A 19,952-nucleotide genomic window follows, 5' to 3' on the forward strand; every position below is an offset into this window, starting at 1 on the left:
GTAAATACCAGGTAAACAAAGAACACACGATCCTGGGGATCAAGAGAATAATGAAAATTAAAATGCATTTTGAGCACCCTCCTCCCACCTCTACACAAAATAGTCTAGAATTACACTAAAAGAGGTCATCTAACCACCCAGGAATCAAAAGCCAAGGGTGCTTTTCTTCCCCTTTCACTGGTATTTATTCCTCAAAGACTGTTGAGACAAAACCTGTTGAACAGGTGAGAATCCAATGATGTGGCTCTCCCTGAGTCTCTGTGGAGAATAAGATGACAGCAGTGGACAAAGGAGCCATTGAGAGAGCCAAAAGGCTACAAGGAATCCCCTGGGAATTCACTTGACAAGTGTGATTAGACTTCATCAGTGTTACCCACACTAACAAACAGCACAGACGGCGCTCCAGCAGGGGAGAGTCAGGTGCACCATTTCAGAATGAATAATCCAGTCCACATTGTTATCCTCAGAAGTCCACATTTTATCCTCTTGAATTTATATTTCCGTGAGAGAACAGTTAATTTTATCTCATCAGAGCCACCAGCAGTAAAGTGGAGTCTAATGTTGTCAAAATTGCCCCATAAATATAAGGTTCATAAATTTTGGTAAACAGCCTAATATAATAATTCTTATGCAAACTAAAATTTAAGACCCACTAAAGGGAAGTCTGTGCAGCTGGCTAGACACTCCAACCATTCTGCCTTGTAAGGTAACTCTCAAATCCCTGGAGGCAACTAGGAAACGGGTGGAGAATTCTGCAAGGTCCCTGCTTGCCGGCTGATTGATTTACTTGATTCCATTTTTAACATGAAAACTCTACAACCTTAATATGCATGTCAAATGGCTTTGCTTATAGTTGAGCGAATTTAATGAGACAGAGGAGTTAGTTGCTTTTTATTGGGAGTTAGTTACTAAAGTCCCCGTGTCAGTTACATGTGACTCCATAACCCTTGAGCAAGTTGCAATTTTCTTTATCATTCTGCTGAAGGTCTCCTTCTTAGCTTTAGGTCACGTTTCCAAGACAACAGAGAGAAACCGCTCTTGATTCCCATCTAGAAATCTGTCTGTCTCTACACATTGGTCTATGTCCAAAGTTCTTTATATCTCTGTTTGAAGCTCACCTCATTGTAGTCTCCTAAAGATCTGTTACATCAGCACATGTTTTTCCAGTCAGCTTGATTAGGTCTTGGGAGCATAAAGTTTCCAAATACCTGATCCTTCCCCCCCCCACCACCGAATTTCCCATATAGTTTTAGCTTCTGGTCCCTGTAATGGCTTTAAACCCTTTTATCCTATTTCTAGTCTTTCTGTTACACCAGCAAATCCTATTAAGAGAGGGGGGAAAAAAATCAAGCCTATGTGGACATTCCTATAGGAGCTGTGTAATGGAAAAACTAACACACTTGCCCTGGTGAACTGTGTGCCCCCACAACTGCACTGAAAGAGGCTGACAGATGGGCCAGTAGAAGCCAAAAGGCGGATCAATGGGAAAGAAACACCAAACAGCTGGGTAAATGATTTGCTTCAACTCCTCTGTCCCTTCATTCCTCCCCAGGAAAGTTGTCCTCTGCCCACTGGCCATCATTATCTACTGGTGACAAATAATAGGTTTATACTGATTATGGGAATAGTGGAGAGGGAGCACCAATCTCATATTTCAAATGCTCAATGCTCCCTTGTAGAAAAAAAAATAGACAACCTTTTCCCTTAGTATTCAGGTTAGGTAAAGAGGGAAAAGGCCTAGAGGCACCTGAGTGGCTCAGTCAGTTAAGCATCTGACCCTTGATTTTGGCTCAGGTCATGATCTCAGAGTTCAAGGGATCCAGCACCACATCAGCCTCTATAAGAGAAGGAAACAGAGAATCCCAAGCAGGCTCTGTGCTATCAGCACAGATTCTTGGGATTCTTGAGATTCTCTATTTCCCTCTCTCTCTCTGCTCCTCTCCCGCTCTCACTCACGTGCACAAGTGCGCATACACACTCTCTACTTCACATTCTCAAAACAAACAAATATTTAAAAAAAAAAAAAAAGAGAGGGATGCCGAGGTGCTCAGTCGGTTAAACATCCAATTCTTGATTTCAGCCTAGGTCATGATCTCACGGTTCGAGCTCCATGTCAGACACCACACTGACATTTCAGAGCCTGCCTGGGATTGCCTCTCTTGCTGCCCCTCCTCACCTCTCAAAATAAATAATTAAACTTTAAAAAAAAGATTTAAAAAAAGAGAGAGAAAGAAAGGGACTCTAAAAGTAGCACCCTTCTGAAAGTAATCTTTCATTCACTTTGTCCATCTAGAGAGGAAGGGAAAAAACCTATCCTCAGCTCTCTTAGGTTCAGTGGCTGGGTAGTGCAAACTAAACTAACAAAGGCAAGATTGACAGAAGGGAACAAATGAGTTTACTCATGCAATGTACATACATGCAGGAGAACTCAGTGAGAAGTAACTCAAAGGGGTGGTTAGAGCTTGGAGCTTCCATACCGTCTCACACAGGGTGACAAAGTGTGGACAAGAGGTTAGACAAAGGCAAAGGAGTTTGGGCTCCTGAGGGATACAAGGGGTGGAATGGTGATTTGGAAATGTATGGTTAAAAAACAAGTTGTTCAGTTGGTTTGCTATGCAGTCTCAAATCCTTTCGTGTGGTTAAGAGTGGTGTCTGGAGTAGTTCTCTTCCAGGTTTGGGAGAGGAAGATATCTTTACAAATAGAAATTTCCTTTAGAGATCTAAATTTCCTTTACAAAAGAAACATTTATGCCCTGCTTTTAAGTAGAAATGAGAATGGCAGAGAGTTCCTCCTGTGCTGCTGTTTCTAAATTGATTTCAGCTCAAAACAATCCTTACTGCAAAGTGGCATCTTCTGATCTCAGGCTTTCCTGAGCCCCCTACTTTGTGCTTTGGAGGACACAGTCTTGCACGGTGCACTGTGCCTCAGGAAGGCCTACTTCTTCTCCTCTTCTCTGTACAACATCCTTCTTATTCCAAACGGAATGATACATCCCAACACCCTTACTGTCTAAGCCCAAGAATACGGTAAGAGACAGGTGCCTCCCACTTCAACTTATCCAGGATGCTATGATTCATCCACGCTTGCTGAACTCTGTCTTTGTTTCCCTTCTCAAACATGCATTAGAGGACAGACGTTCCTCTTTCCAAGTCGCATAGATGAGCAATGACGGCCAGGGAAGACCATGAGAGCAGGGATCCTCCCCTGCACTGGAGGATCTGGATAGATCGATAGATGGTGGGAGTGCCATTTCAGAGTCTCTTACTCCAACAGGGAATTAACATCCATTCTGACAACAGCAGAGGCCAAGGAGGAAGTTTCATGGCTTCAGGAATAGGGGAACACTGTGCAAGACATAACCATTCAGAAGAAAGAAAGGAAGAGAGAGAACTGAATCAAATATTCCATGTTATGTATATGCTCCTGACAAAAGCCTCCTAAGGTAATCTTAGTAATAACTCAACTTGCCAGGTGCGAAACGTGCTATTAGTACCCTTTTACAATATGTTGCAAACTTGCAGAGAAAAGTCTTTGCTCTCACAACAACTGGAAATGTCATCATGGAGGGCATGGGACAGCTGGTAGAAAGGAGCAGGGGCAGAAGCTGAGAGCAGGCATTGGACTGGAAGCCTGAAGCACACACTTGTTTCCTTACCCTGCATCCTTCCCCTAGTGATAGTTGGCACTCCTTACAGTAAACGAATGAAGATACTAAACCTTACTGAGCTTGGTAACTTCCCCCAAATATTTACATATTCCCAAGGTGTTGGAGGCCCCTCGAACATGACTGTGGGCTACTGTGTTCGCCAAAAATTCATATGACCAAGTCCTAACCCCCAGTACCTAAGACTATGGCTGTATTTGGAAACAGAGCCTTTAACGAGGAAATTAAGTTGTAATAAGGTCATTAGAATGGGCCCTAATCCTATCTGACTGTTGTCCTTGTAAGGAGAGGAAATCTAGACACAGGTACAGAGGACAACCATTTGAGGAAACAGTAAGAGAACGGCCATCAACAACCAAGGAGAGAGGCTTCAGAAAGAGCCAAGCTGCCCACACCTTGATCTCAGATTTCCAGCCCCAAGAACTAGGAGACAATACGTTTCTGTTGTTTAAACCATCCAGACTGTGGTGCTTTGTTATGACAGCCCTAGTAAACAGGCGTAACACTGAAGACAGAAAGCATAAAGAAGAGGCTGATGATTTGACACAAAGATGCTTAAAATCTTCACCGTTCCAAAAAGCACCATAAAAATTTAAAAACAAATAATAAGCAATCGAGAAAATACTTGCAACAGCTGTGACCTAACCTAGTATCAATATCCTTAACAATGATCTCTTATAAATTTTTTTTTTAGTTTACAAAGTAATCCACACAAGAGGAAATGTATGGTCAATAAATACCCAAAAGGTCACTCTTAACAGTAATAAGAGAAATGCAAATTAAAGCAGCAAAACAGACCTTTTTTGTCTATCATATTGGTAAGAAATAAATGTTCATTGATTGGTGAGAATGTGGGCAAAATAACACTCTCATACACTGATACAATCAAGAAAAAAAGCAAAAGCCCTTTAGAAATAAATAAAATTAATTTATTTTTAATCCATAAAATGTAGACTAATAAACTTGGCCATGAGAAGGTCTGTTCTCCTGAAACCACTAAAGCAGGGCTTCTTAACCACAGCATTATTAACATTCTGGATCAGATAATTCTTTGCTGTGGGACTCATCCTGGCCTCTGCTGAAGTTTAGCAGCAGCCTTGGCCTCCACCCAGTAGATGCCCGTTTATACAATCAGATGCTCACTTATAAAATGGAGACAATCAAAATGTCTCCAGACATTGCCAGATGTCCCTTGGGAGTCAAAATCATCTCTGGTTGAAAAGCAGGGCACTAAGGTGACTGCTTCTAATATTGCTTTTAAACAAACTTATTGGGGTGCCTGGATGGCTCAGTCAGTTAAGCATCCAACTTTGGCTCAAGTCATGATCTCCCAGTTTATGAGTTCAAGCCCCGCATAGGACTCTGTGCTGACAGCCTAGAGCCTGGAGCCTGTTTCCAATTCTGTGTCTCCCTCTCTCTCTGTTCCTCCCCCACTTGCACTCTGTCTCTCTGTCTCTCTGTCTCTCTCGAAAATAAAGAATAAAAAAAACTTTTTAATAAAAAAACTTATTACATAGACCAACTTCACAAAGTGGGCAGTAATAGTCATAAATATAATATTTTAACTGCAAAAAAAAAAAAGAGAGAGATGAGATGTAGAATAAGGACCATTTGGAGAAATAAAAAAAAAAAAGTAAGTTGCTAAAATCAACAGGAAAGGAAATTTATATAAAAACATGAAAACATTGATATCATTTGAGGACAATTTTGTTACCTTCTACTCTAGCACATTCTCCCTCACATACAGCTCTACTGAACTCTTGTAGCTTTGGTTTTTGTCTGTCTAGTGAGCTTTTCCACCTCTTCTCTTCAGGTAGCAGGTCCTGTCCCACAACCAAGATTGGGCATGTGTGGGGCCAATGACAATGCCCCTTTCTCTGGCAAGAGTGATTGATCGGTCCAAGGGACAGACACATGATCTAAGCAAATCAATTTCTGGGGACTGCTCTATGAGGCCTGGAAGGAAAGAGTTCTCCCTTGCAATGGGGGGTTGTTAGGCCGCCATCTTCTATCCATGTGGGAATGGGCTGTCTGCAATAGGAAGGAATGTGGCAAGGAGAAGCAAAGACAAAGAGAAAAGAGACAGGAGAGGGGAAAAGAGAACAAGAGTCTTAACTATGTTGAGTATTCTGGCTCCTAACACTTTTTCTTCCATTCTTTGAGCTCTCCTAATATTCTTCCTAGATATATGAACCCATAAATTCCCTGCTACAGTAAGTGAGTTTGAGGTAGGTTTCCATCACTTGTAATTGAAAAACTCCTAACTAATACATCAACCCTACCATATCTGTCTACTGCCCTCAGTTATAATCTTGCCAGTCCCTCAAGAGACAACTGAACCACAAAACACAGACTAAAGTTACACAATCTGACCTTGGAGCCAAATGGGAATGATACTTTATTCCCCAGTCCTAGAGCTCAATATCTGCATGTCCACATTTCTGATGGAGCCCTCAGTGCCTAGAAGCTGCTTTCCCTCTCCTGGACTGCTGCCAGGAATCATGCAGGCATTTCAGGAATTAGCCTTAGCCTGGCATTTCCCACACAACACTACTTCCTTCAGATATTAAGTAATGTAACATGAAAGAAAGAAAGAAAGAAAGAAAGAGAAAGAAAGAAAGAAAGAAAAGGAAAAAATAAATCTCTTGTAAAACATCAAATGAAATAACAGCTAATTATGGAACCAGCTAGTTCATGTATCATATACTTTTCATAACAACCTTATGAAATAGGTACCATTACTAAACCATTTTACAGACTAGGAAACTAAAATGCACAGACATTGAGTAACTTGCCCAAGGTCTCATATCCAAATATGGAGCCCAGCCAGAACTCAATCCACATGTGTCTGATTCCACAATCAATGTTTTTAATCACTATACCACATTTTTAAAAAGGTTCCTTTACTATAGGACTTATTGGGCCTTTAATGCAATATATATGTACCGTGAAATTTTTGTATGCAGTATATACTATTTCCCAAATATATCTTTCTAGAAAATTCTTTTTTTTTTTTTTTTTTTCATGGAGCATCTTGTGGCATTAGTTTCACATGGGACACAGTTCGGGAAACGATGCTTTGAAACCATTTACCTCCTCCACTTCTCAAGAAAAACAGAAGTGCTGAATAGTCTTGGCCTGAAATAGAGTGGAAAGTGGCAGAGAAAACACTTTCCTTTAGTCCCATATTGAATTATCATCACCTGCATCTATGGGATTATCTCCAGGAAAGCAACCCAATTCTTTTGAGTAACTCTTTCCAATTCACAGAGGACAGTAAAAATTCAATTAACTACAGCTTTCTACTGTGCAAACTAGCAGAAGATAAACAGCAAAAGAAACAGAATATTTGGATTTGTGAGAGCTTGAATCTCAAGCTTTAAAACCTTGGCTGGTGATTCATGACCTATAGCACATCAACTTCCCACAGCCTGGTCCCCGCCTGCCTCTGAGTACCAGGAGACACCCTCCCCCCACCAATGCATCCCTGAGCCCCACCCACAAGCACACACAAGCGAGGAGTCTCTAAGTCGTGGCAAATAGGTTCTTCTTTAAGATCATCAACAGTCTTTTTGCAGTGGCTGTGGGTAGCACTGCTTAAAGAAGGCAAGCCCCAGACTGGCCAAGCGAGGATTACTCTCGAGGTGTGCCACAGTGTCCTGAGAGGAGAGGAAAAGCACCAAGACAAATATTGGCTTTCCTTCCTCATCAAACTGCTGGCCATTTCCTGGTCATGGCAAATTCTCTTGCCTCCCGCCTTTGTTCTCAATGTTCCCTCTCCCTGGAATGTCTTTCCCTTCCACCCCTGGGTTGGCTTCAAAAATTCCCACCTAGACTTCAAAGCCAATCTCATGTGCCAGTTCCTCTGAGAGATTTCCCTGACCCCACAGCCTCCCCAGCTAAGAAGCAATGGCCCCAACTATCTCCTCAGGTGCTTACAAAGCTCCTACCAGAACACCTTTCCATACCTTATGCTATTAGTTTATGAGTTCCCCAAGGGTAGGGATCATATATCTTATCCATCTCTGTACCTCTAGTCTAGACCAGATGGCATGGCAAATAGCAGCTCAATAAATACTTTTCAGACAAGTGAATGAATAAAACGAATGAATCACTCTTTCCTTAAAAGCAAATTCAGACATTTAAAAAAATATGCACAGGATTACTCAAACCAATGATGCATTTTTAAAATCCAGAATTCCTTCCTCAGAAAACCTTCAGGCACTTCTTCATGCAGCAGCTACTCGTGTGTCCCATTGGACAGAAATAGAAATAGAGGCGCTCAGAGGTAAGAGCAGGGCCTACTCCAGATCTGTTTTCCTCCCAGAGAAATTCTGTCAAAAACAAGATGAGACACAAGCTGAGCTGCTGGTTCTTCTCCCTTCACTAGGAGCTTTCTCTCGCACTTTGGGAAGCAGCATCTCAACTGGAAAGTTCATTATTTTACAAACTAAGGCACACACTTCCTCCTTTATTCTGGTTTTTGGATATTTGCTTTTCAAATTCCTTTTTGGCTGTTGTAACGTCAGTGACTGCTCCCCTCCTGTCCGCCCCCCTCAGATCCCCCCAAGCTCCCCTGCTCCCGGCAGGCAAGCCTTGTCACTCGTGATGTGTGCTGACATTCCCCGGTGGAGGAGACAAAGCTCAGGCCCAGTTCTCTATCTCACAACCCAGACTCGAGGCCACAGGAAATGCTGGAGCGTTTCCACCATCCTGTGAGCCAAACACTCAAAGTTTCCAAACCTGCTGATCAAAAAACAATATGCGAAACTTCTTTCTCCCTCTCTCTCTCTCTCTCCAGCAACAGCAGAGCAGCAAAGGCCACCCTAGGAAATTCGATTGCATCAGATGAGCAGCAAGGGCCTTCTGTGGCAGGCGGAGGGCTGGGCTGTGCGTCCACAGGCTGCCACCTGACAACTCAGCACAGAATTAGTCATCCTGCACAACGCGTACGTGATGTAATGCCGCACACGCAGGATGGCACTAGCCTCTGCCTCTTTCTCCCTCCTCGGGTCCTTCAGGTTTAATTCTCCAGACGGACAGGAGCTGGTGAGTGAGTGTGAAGGTCAGGTGTCTGCCTGGGTGTTAATCCGGGCCCTGACCTACTCACAGCTCTGTGACTTTGGACAGTTACATAACATGGCTAGCCCTCGGTGTCCTCTCTGTAACACTGGAAGAACAATAGAACCTTTCTCATAGGACTGTTGTGAACCCTGAACATATAAACAATTGGAACAGGGTCTTCTAGGGTAGTATTATGATTATGAATCTGGCAGGCATGGGGGACCTGGACACGGCAGCCAGTAGCCTCCCTAGCGAAACACACAGAAGTCCCACCGCACGGTGGTTCTTTTCCCCTTTTAGCATCACAACCAAACTGGACAAACTGTTCTGAGGAATGCTAACTTGGCTTCAGGTCCACGGAGGGTTTACAGATACGAACACTTTTTCTTTCTTCTGGGTTTTAAAAGATGAGCACCAAGCTTCCAGGTGAGTGACTGGGTTGGAAGGAATAGGAAGAGGAAGGATAGTGTTAAGATTCCGGAAGAATCCTCCTGCATTTCAAAAGCAGAAATGCCTGGGCAGATAACCTGATGGAACAAAACGGACCCGATTTCTCTCCCGACCCACGTCTCACAGCCAAGTTCTGTAAGAATAGCGAGGTGACCGGGACTCAACTGCGTCTCAATCCTTTCTCTCCAAGAAGTGGATGTGGCCTTCAGGTATTCGATAGTTACAAGACCCTCAAGAAGGACCAAAGGGGTGCCCTCTGCACAGAGAGGGACCTGCCCCACCACTACTGCACAGCTTCCCCAGTTACATGTCACTCCAGCCCTCCAGAGTGAGTTCCAACTCTCACCTGTCTGAGGGACACCTCCATCCAGCTGCCCCACTCACTGATTTCGCTGTCCTGCTCTCCAGGTGAGTAGCTCTAAAGTGCTGAGGCTCCACCCACCAAGCTGACGGAGGGGAGGCACCTGGAGCCTGATGAGCATGGCCCGCCCCACCTGGGCCCAGCTGCTCCCCAGAAACTGGGGTTTTCATGGGCACTAAGTGGCCGATGATGACACAGCTCTACTACCGGGGGTATCATATCCTGGCTAGACACAGAAGAATTCTGAAATGTTTCTCAGGGAAGTTTCCGTTAGGAAACATGAATTTCCTCCATTTTCAGGGTTTTAGATAGCTTATCCCTCTGGTTATTAGGCACAAGCCCACAGGCCCAACAAGACAAACAAAAACCAAAACGTGGTTTTTCTCTCTTACCTCCTTCACCTGAGGAGGCTCTGCCAGGACTCCCAGGATTGAATGATAGAGATCTCTACTTCTGGTTTTTGTCTGGGTTCCCTCACAAGTTTGTTGCAATTTGTCTTAAGATAAAACACTGTCTGGGCACATGCTATCAGCATAGACAGGTGGCCACACTTTGAAGAGTTTTTCACACAAACACCAAGATAACAGTGGATCCAATGGGCCACTGTTTGCCGTTGAACAAATGGACTGCTCTTTCGGGCTCCTGGGTGACTCAGTCAGTTAAGTGTCTCACTCTTGATTTGGGCTCAGGTCATGATCTCACTATTCGTGGATTGCCTCCCCGCCCCCCCCCCCCCCAACTCAAGCACTCACTCTCTCTCTCTCTCAAATAAATAAAGATTTTTAAAAAAATCATTGCTCTTCCATAGGCATATATGTGAATCCAGAAATTCCTTACCATATTCATTTAAAAATAAAAAATAAAAATAAAAACCGGTACAAAATGGGGAAAAGGCGGCCTGCAGTTCTATCCTGAAAACCAATACTACTGGTTACGCCCTGGAGTTGCCAGTTGGCTTCCTGCCAACCCGAGGATCACGTTCTGGATAGATTTTGTTGTTGCCTGCTCATTTCCTCTTTGCTTTCCCTTGGGCAGAGATCCCCCACACTCTGTCTGCATGCTCTGGGAAGGGCTGAGATTAAAAGCTGATGAGAGGAAACCAGATAGAGGGACTTCCAGCTCAGTGCTGGCAGTTTGCTAACTGAGTGCCTTTTAAATTTTACCTTGGTAAATTAACAGGATGCTGATGATTTAAAATTCTTATTATCCGCACTCAGTTCTAGCAAACTTGGGACTCAACCAGCTAATATCTGGTTTGATAAAGACTCAGTCAGGCAAAAACCCAACCAATAATAGTAAAAATAACCACATACACCAAAAAAAAAATTTTTTTAAATAACCTGCTAGATTAGTGAGCGAGGTTGCAGGGAAAAAAAAAATTAGAAAAGGCTGCTATGCATCTTATCATTTTCCTATTATGATACGCTCTGCCTTGCCTAGAAAAGAGGTCAGAGATTATAAATCTTTGTGGAACACTTGAGTTCTGCTGACGGGTCTGGTAATGGGGTCAGATTCTGGGACCTAATTATCTGAGGCATGAATGTAATGAATGAGGTCAAAGAAAACCTGATTCTACTTGACACCTAAGAATCTTACTTTTTTCATCTTTGCAAATCAAAGCTAACTGTTCCAAACTTTCTTCTGCAAGGTGGCAGAAGAAAGAAGGCAGGTTTTACAATCAGACAGATCTGGATTTGGATGTGAAATGGGTAATGTTTTAGGCCAGGGCACAAGATTACAAGATTTGCATTTTGCCTTAGGCTATGAGTAGAGCAGACTGGAAAGGAGCAAGGAGGGACAGACTGCTGGAGACTGGAAAGAAAGCTACTGATGACAGTGGCTTTGGCTGACGTGGTGCCTTGGAGATGGAGAAGGTGAGAGATTTATGAGATATTTAAAAAATAAAAATCAACAGGAATTGATGACAGACTGCATACAGGGAAGAGGGAAAAGCTGGAGTTCAGCATGACCCAGGATTCCAGCTGACTTAACAGAATAGATGGTGATGCCAATTTATTGAACTAGGACCACTCCAAATAGAAGATGTACTCTCGGTCACTTCGTTGACCACTATCATGTCAATGAATGTATAGACTCATCCAGAAGAACCAGTGGTAAAGTCCAAGCCCCCAGTACAAGAGACACCCCTCTTACTCATCTCTTCCTTATGGACCTATATGCTTTACTGCAGATTACACCTAAAATTCATAGCCGTTTCTTTCTTTTAAATGGAGAGGCAGCAGAGCACAGCAGTTAGGGCCACAGATTGGACTCAGACTACATGTATTCTAATCCTAGTTTCATGGCCTCTTAGCCTTGTGGCCTTCGGAGGATTGCTCTCTGTGCCTCAGTTTGCTCAACTGTAAAATGGGGAAAACCACAGTACCTATCTCACAGCTTTCTTGAGATGAGTAATAAGGTGATGATGGTGATAGCTAGTGTTCATATGATTTACTATGTGCCAGGCACCCCACTGAACAGTTCAGATATATTAACTCATTGAATCCTCCCAATAGCCCTAGGAAATAGATGCTGTTCATAATTCCCATTCTAAAAATGAGGAAATGTAGTCTCCAAGGAAACCAGCCACTAACTTGGCTAGTCAGCAGCCTTGCCAGTCCAAAGTCTTGTGTTCTGTGCCATTACACTGAATTTCATTCTATCTTAATACACACAAAATGCATAGAACAGGGCCTGGCACACAGTGAAAGTCAGTCAACATTAGCTCTATGAATCGGCAAATCCAGGATTTTACAACAAATATGGTTCATGAGGAAGAAGGAGGCTATAAGTACTTTTTCATTATGGATCCCTATTGTACCTTCTCACTTGGTATAACATAACATTGATGGTGACTTACCAAACTTGCATCCAACCTTGACTCCATGGAAGGAATCACATGGCCTGAGCCGTTCAGGCTCAACACAGACTGACTTCTTGAAGCTGCGACAGAACCTGCAATTTGATGCAGCTCCTCTGAGAGCTCTGCAGGAAAAACACCCCATGGCTCAAGCATAACTTCCGGTGAGGTAAAACTGGGATTTCTTGATGACCTCTATATTCTTACCTTTCCACTTAATGAACGGATAAACTTTTGCACAAGTTGAATATACTCTCCTATGTCCCTAGAGAAAGGATCCAGAGGGACTCTTTTATAAGCAGATAATACAATTTTATTTCCACTAACAAGGAATAATCTTAATTGACATCTAACTCTGTCAGAATATATAGCCTCAGAACAAGTACTCAAAACTGAAATAATGACTTTTTGGTGTCGGGCTCCAACATTTAATGAGCTTATTATAGCAAAAAGCTAAATAGCAAATCAATTCACTCAGGTATAAGACAGTTCACTGGGAAGTTACACAGCTTAAAGTAGAAGTTTACAAAACTTGACAGAGATTTTTTAAAAACCGAGGTACAGGGGCACCTGGGTGGCTCAGTTGGTTATAACAGTGTCCAACTTCGGCTCAGGTCATGATCTTGTAGTTCATGAATTCAAGCCCCGCATCTGGCTCTCTGCTGTCAGCAAAGCCTGCTTTGGATCATCTGTCCCCCTCTCTCTCTCTGCCCCTCCCCTATTTGTGCTCTCCTGCTCTCTCTCTCTCTCTTTTTCTCAAAAATAAGTAAACATTAATAATAAACAACTGAGGTAGACATTTAAAACATTTACTTAAAAATTACCCAGACAAAAATTAATTCACCTACATGTTAAGGCACAAATTACTTGGAGACCAAGAGACACAAAATACTTTTTAAGAAAATTCCAGGATGTGCCTGAGGGTACTCCTTGATGTACCCATGAAGAGGCAGGGTGGCTGCCCACTCAAAAGTGGGACTGAATTAGGCGCATCAAATTTCAAAAGGATTTCAACCCAATCCCCAGATCAACTGAGTAGGAAAGGCACATGTCCTAGCAAGTAACTGCAAATAAGAGTAAGAATTAATTGCACTCTCTACCTTTACCAGTAAGAGCAATATTGAATTTATTGTCTTCTCCACAGACGGTGACTGCTCTGTTTTCAAAAGGAAATTTTTATAAACGGTCTTAAGGTTTAATAATAGGAAATCCATTTAATAATTTATGGTAAGGCCACAAGACAGAATAGTAGTCATTAAAAAATCATATCTAAAAAATCTATGACACTAGACAATATTCCCACTATACTTCATTGATTTATTTATAACCATTAACATTTAAATATTAATAAATATTTATTCCAGTAGACACTCACTACAATGGTAAGAACTCAGAACAACTAGAATTCTCATACATTGGTGGTTAACTAGTAGGTCTCCTTTGGGGAGGGACACCTGGGTGACTCAGTGGGTTAAGCACCCAACTAACTCTTGGTCTCAGCTCAGGTCATTATCTCACAGTTCCTGAGTGAGATTGAGCCCCCATCCCACTCTGTATTGTCAGTGTGGGTTTCTCTCTCTCCCTTTCTCTCTGTCCCTCCCCCTGCTCATACTCTCTCTCTCTCTCTGTCCCTCCCCCCACTCATTCTCTCTCTCTCTCTCTCTCTCTCTCTCCTTCAAAATAAATAAATAAGCATTAATTTTTTTTTTATTTTAAAGAAACAGTTGGGGCAGTTCTTACAGTATTAAATGTACAATTTCCATATAACCCAGAAATTCCACTCCTAGGTATATACCTAAAAGAAACGGAGGCATATGTTAACACAATGACTTGTAAGTGAACGTTCATAGCAACTTTCTTCATAAAAGCCAAAACTAGAAACAACTTAAATGCCCATCAATTGATGAATGGGTAAGCACATTATGGAATATTTGAAATACAATGGAATACCAGTCAGCAATAAAAAAGAATGATTTACTACCCACAGTAGTAAAAATGAATCTGAAAAGCATTCTCCTAAGTCAAGGGTCAGCTCTCTTCAGCCTACAAGGACAAATCTGGCCTTCTCCCTATTTTTGTTAACAAAGTTTCACTGGAACAGAGTTACATACATTCATACATTCGCTTATATATTTTCCAAAGACTGCTTTCATGGTGTAATCAGCAAAGTTGAGTACTTTCAACAAAGACCTTATAGCCTGTAAGAATATTTACTATCTGAATCTTTACAGAAAAAGTTTGCCAATCCCTATGCCAAATAAAAGAAGCCAAATACAAAAGAACACATATTGCATGATTCCATTTATATAAAATTCTAGGATAGGCAAAATTATATTGATACAAAACACATCAGTGGCTACCAGGGTCTGGGGAGAGGGATTTGACTGCACAAGGCACACAAGGGAACTTTTTTAGAGTGATGTAAACGGTCTGTTTCTTGATTGTGGTGATACATGACTCTATACATTGGTCAATACTCATTGAAGGGAAAGGAAAAGCAATTAATTTTGTTCTATCTCCACAAAGCTGACCAGAAAAAAAACAGACTAATATAATATAATATAATCTGATATAATCTTATATAACATAATATAATTTATCAATTACTACCTCCTGCTAGTCCAGTTTTACCAGGTACCACTTCTTTCAACATATTCTTCCAGGTGCTGGGAAAGTGACATTGAATATTGTGTTCAGACCGTTTCTGCCCAGACAGTACAGTAGAAAATGGCAGAATCTCACCCTGAACCATAAAGGACCCACAATACAGCATAGCTTAACCTAACTAATACAGGGTTCATTTCTTCATCCTAGTCTTTCTCTAGACACCATCTCTATGCAATCTCATACAATCCCACAGATATACTTTCAACATATATACAAAACCCAAATTTTCCTGCCTTCTTCCTTCCTACTCTCTTGGCCTCCTTTCCTTTTTTCCTTCATTCATTCCTTTTTTTCCTTCTTCCTCCCTTCCTCAAATATCCAACTGCCTACTTGATATAGATATTTAGTTTTTCACATAAGCATCTCAAACAGCATATGTGAAACTAAACTCTTTCCTCCAGAATCTGCTCCTCCTTCAGAGGAGATATTGAAGATATTAAATGGAGATATGGAAATATTAAAAAATGGGTTTGTGGTAGACCTTCACACCAAGTTTTCTGTTTCTCCTCTTCTGAGTATACTAGGGGGTTACACTTCCAGCTCCTTGAAATAAAAGGGTATAGCCATACATAACCCACTGTGGACAACATGTGAGTAAGAGTGACAGAATAACTGAAGAGTCATGTCCTCTCTTCCTTTGTCACAGCAAACTTGGTAGAACCAAGTCTGTTAAAATGGTGGGCAGTCTGACCACTGAGTTCAAAGGGCAGCTGCCTTGGAGGGTCAGTTGGATGTATGGCCCACTTTGCAGGCCTGAAAACTTTGTGATATGGGCCTGAGATTTTGAGGCTGTTGTTACCACAGCGGGACCTAGTCTTTCCTGACTAACACATGGACTTCAATACTCATGCCAAAACCCAGGTGTCCTTCTTGACACTCCTTCTCCCTTACCTGCCTGCCGCCTCCCGTCCACCACCAATCTAACTAAACTCTCTCAAATATATCCTGTTTTCTCCATCTTCACTGACGCTCCCTGGGCCAAACCAACATCTCTCAACTGGACTTATAACAAGCCTCCAGTCTCTTCTCCACACAGCCACCAACGTGGAAAGCACAAAAATTTTTTAAATGGCTCTTCTGTTTAAGTGCCTTTAATGGCTCCCCACTGAGGGTGGCTTAAATCCAAAGTCTTTTTTTAATGTTTCTTTATTTTTGAGGGGGGAGGGATAAGGAGCAGAGAAAGAGGGACACAGAGGATCCCAGGCAGACTCTGCACTGTCAGCAGTGAGCCTAATGTGGGAATTGAATTCAGGAACCGCAAGATTATGACCTGAGCCAAAGTCGGATGCTTAAACGACGAGCCACCCAGATGCCTCCAAACTCAAAGTCTTTGACAGTTTCACAAAGGCCTACATAATCCAACCAGTGCCCGCCTGTCCAGACCTCATTCATATTCATTCTCACTCTCCCTCTCTCCATCTCTCTCTCCCTCCTCTGCCCCCTCCCTCTATTCCCAATCCCATTTCAGTACCTCTGGCCCTCTCTTGGCTGCTCTAGTATGCCAAACTCCTACTATGGAACTTAGTCTCCCTTCCTCTCCATTTTTCCTTTCTGCCCCCAGCTTCTTGAAGTCATTCCAAAACACATTTACTATTCCTTTTACTTCCTACCTTTCATTTCTTACTAGAAGGGGAAAAATAACTCTGGAAAATCTCAAGAAATGATAAGACTAATTTCTCAGAATCCATAATACCATAAGATCTAAACACTGGCAGAGGTAGAAAGAGAAAGGAAGTTACCTCCAGGGCTCAGGAATTGGAGAAAGAAATGAAACACAGTGAGCAGGAAACCAAAAAGGCCAGGGAAGGGTTCCCTGAAAAATTATACCCTAGAAGGACGCTAATGACTTCATGACCATCACCACACCCTCCCATCTATGCTTCTGTATTTAAACTCAATCCCTCAAGAATCCCCTCACTTAATTTGGTTCTAACTAAGACCTTGCCCTAGGCCAGGTCTCTCAGAAGTAAAGAAGGCTCCTCCCCACAGAAGGCCAGAGAATGCCCCCATACATCCCCATCTCTGGGCCACTATGGTGTCAAAGGACGATATCTTCCCAGCAAACCAAACTGGAACCCTCAATACATTCTTCCCTTTGGATTAAATTCTCAAACAGTCTTTATCTGTGTCTTTATCAAAATAAAACAAGATTTTAGAGATACTGAGGGGACCTTAATATGGCTCTGTGTCTAATATCCATTCTGCCAAATATAGTATTGTATCCATGACTAAAAGCATTCACAATGTCAGACAAAAATCAGAATGCTGAAACATACTTATGCTTAAATTAGGAATTTCCTAAAGAGTTTTACTCACACTTGACCATTTGGGCTTTCACCTAAATGTTAATCCAACTGGAGAAAGAGACTTTCCATGTTTGTTTGTTTCAAAAATCTAGTGAAATGGAAAAAATAACACATGAGTTCTATAAGGCATGATTTAGTGCTTTAAATTCTGGACTTTATTTCTACTATGGTATTTTTTTCCAGAATTCTTACATTTTGTAATTAAGATAAGAAAAAATTCAAGTCAAACCAAATTTGCTCTTCCTCTCATTTCACCATCTTAAGATTTGGCAAGTTTTGCTTAAGAAAGAAGAGAAAGTAGAGTGCTTTTGTGGACAAATCCTGTCTTTCCGGTGTAAGACAGCTAAGGATATTCCCTTTTCTGTCACCATTGTTAAAAAAATAATTCAAAAAGGAATCTTACTGAAGACACGTCAGAAGTATCTTCTTGGCAAAGCTCAAAAAGTTTCTATAAACTCTTATATGTCTAGCACTGGAACTTGTTAAAGATTATCCCTGGATGGCATCCAAACATTTTTATATTTGACAGTTGTGAATGACTGTCATAACTTGTGAGGAATACGGGTAAGTTTTTAGCTTTTATCAAATAAAAAGCTCTTTGACCCCACAGGTTTACATCTGAGCCTCCATGGAATGGGAACGTGATAGTAGTCTGTCTACTCCCATAGATTGGAAAACACATCCACTTTTACTGAAATAACTTCTAATATCAGGCCACATTTTCACTTTCTGTTTTAAATTCTATGATGTGGTCCTAAAGTCTTACGGTAATCAAAGGCTGTGAAACTTCACAGAGTGAAGAGTCCTTCAAATGAGCACCTGGAAATGAAAGAATTTGTTTTGGTGAATCAATTCCCAAGCTTGCTGCAGGGGATCATGCTGAAGTGTGGCGAGAGGAGTGAAGCCAAGAGATTCAGAGCTCAACAGGAAAGAGACGGTATCCAAGCTCCCTCTAGTTAGTGAGGGCCAACACCAAACGAGCAGCAGGACATAAAGGGCAGTAGGAGATCTGCTCAATATTGGTCCCTGAAGAAGCTCTCCTCATTAGGAGAAACAGAAGAGAAAACTCTCTTCTATTGTAGAACCACCAAAGTGCCAATTCTCAAATACAAACTACTCATCTCAGTCATAATTTCTTACAACCAAGACTTTGATCTCAGTGATCATAAAAGTTCAAACCCAGTGTGAAGACACAGGAGAAAATGTGGCTTCCAAGGTAAAGTGGAGAGCTAAAGAGCTAACCAACTAGTTAATTGATGCAGACAGTCTAAAAATTCTTTTCTCCAATAGTAGACTCTTCTCTCTATTACTTATAATTATTCCATCTCATCGCTTATCTTTTCCTAGGCATACAGACACACAGAAAGTATCACCATGGCCACCGTTCTCCTTCCCATGTTGTCATACTACTAAATATGTGCATGGACTTTAAGATTCCTAAGTATGTACAACAGTTAATAATCATTGTATAGCCTACTAAAGATTACAATCACTATGCTGATAAGAAAACATCTGATAAATGAATCACCAAACTAAGATTTCACTTCCAGCCACCACTCACAGGGTCCTGTCCACCAATGAGGTTTCCAAGGTGATTAAAATGATCTAGGGGCACCTGGGTGGCTCAGTCGGTAAAGCATCTGACTCTTGACTTTGGCTCACAGTTCATAAGCTTCAGCCCCACATCAGGCTCTGCGCTGACAGTGCAGAGCCTGCTTGGGATTCTCTCTCTCCTCTCTCTGCCCCCCCCCCCTCAAAAGAAATAAATTTTAAAAAATTTTTAAATAAAATTATCTAGAAATTGTTTCTGAATTCTAAGCAGCAAATCCCATCTTAATCAAAGGGAATAAAAGATAAAAAGGAAAATTTAGGAACAGCTTCCTTACTTTTACCCCTCAATTTTCATATCTGTGCCATTCTTCTATAAGACAAAGGAAGAAATTATAGTCACATCCTTTAGGAATGCAAAATCAAGAGTATTTTTTCTTCGAAGTTAAATTATGTTGTATGCAACAAAACCAACATTATTGGTAATAACTACAGTCTATCAGACTATATTTACCATACATTAAAATAGACAAACCAAATTTCTAACATCCATTTCATTTCATCATACATAGAATCTCTGTGAGGTAGGACAGCAAATACTGTCACATAATCTCACCTTACAAATAGGTGACTAAGGCATAGAAGTTAACATCTAGCTCTGAATCAGATTCATTCCAATATCCTAATACCTAATGTTCAAAACAGTAGCTGAAGTAAAACAAAGTTATGGGATCATGTACGAATCATTTACAGTTACCTAAGTTGTATGTTTCTATTTGAAGAGAGGAAGTCAGAGTTTGAGAATTTCCCACCCTCACTGAAACTGAAGAGTTTCATCCATAGAGCAACTCAAGGCTAGAAAGACATGTGGCTAACACCTACCCTATCCAAGGTTCATGCTTCAGATTCTGTGTCTTCCTCTCTCTCTCTTTCTGCTCCTCCTCCACTTGTGCTCTGTCTCTCTCAAAAATAAATAAACATTTTTTAAAAATTTTAATAAAGATAAAGTAGCTACATCTTAATAAACTGCA

General features: G+C 41.5%; 1 protein-coding gene across 2 annotated transcripts in view; it reads right to left on the reverse strand.

Annotated features, from left to right (window-relative positions):
• ELMO1 (engulfment and cell motility 1) overlaps positions 1 to 19,952 on the reverse strand; it is a 524,791-nt gene that overhangs the window by 432,408 nt on the left and 72,431 nt on the right. The window lies entirely within an intron of this gene.

This window comes from Panthera tigris, chromosome A2, assembly GCF_018350195.1.
Source record: "Panthera tigris isolate Pti1 chromosome A2, P.tigris_Pti1_mat1.1, whole genome shotgun sequence".
Taxonomy (NCBI): Eukaryota; Metazoa; Chordata; class Mammalia; order Carnivora; family Felidae; genus Panthera; species Panthera tigris.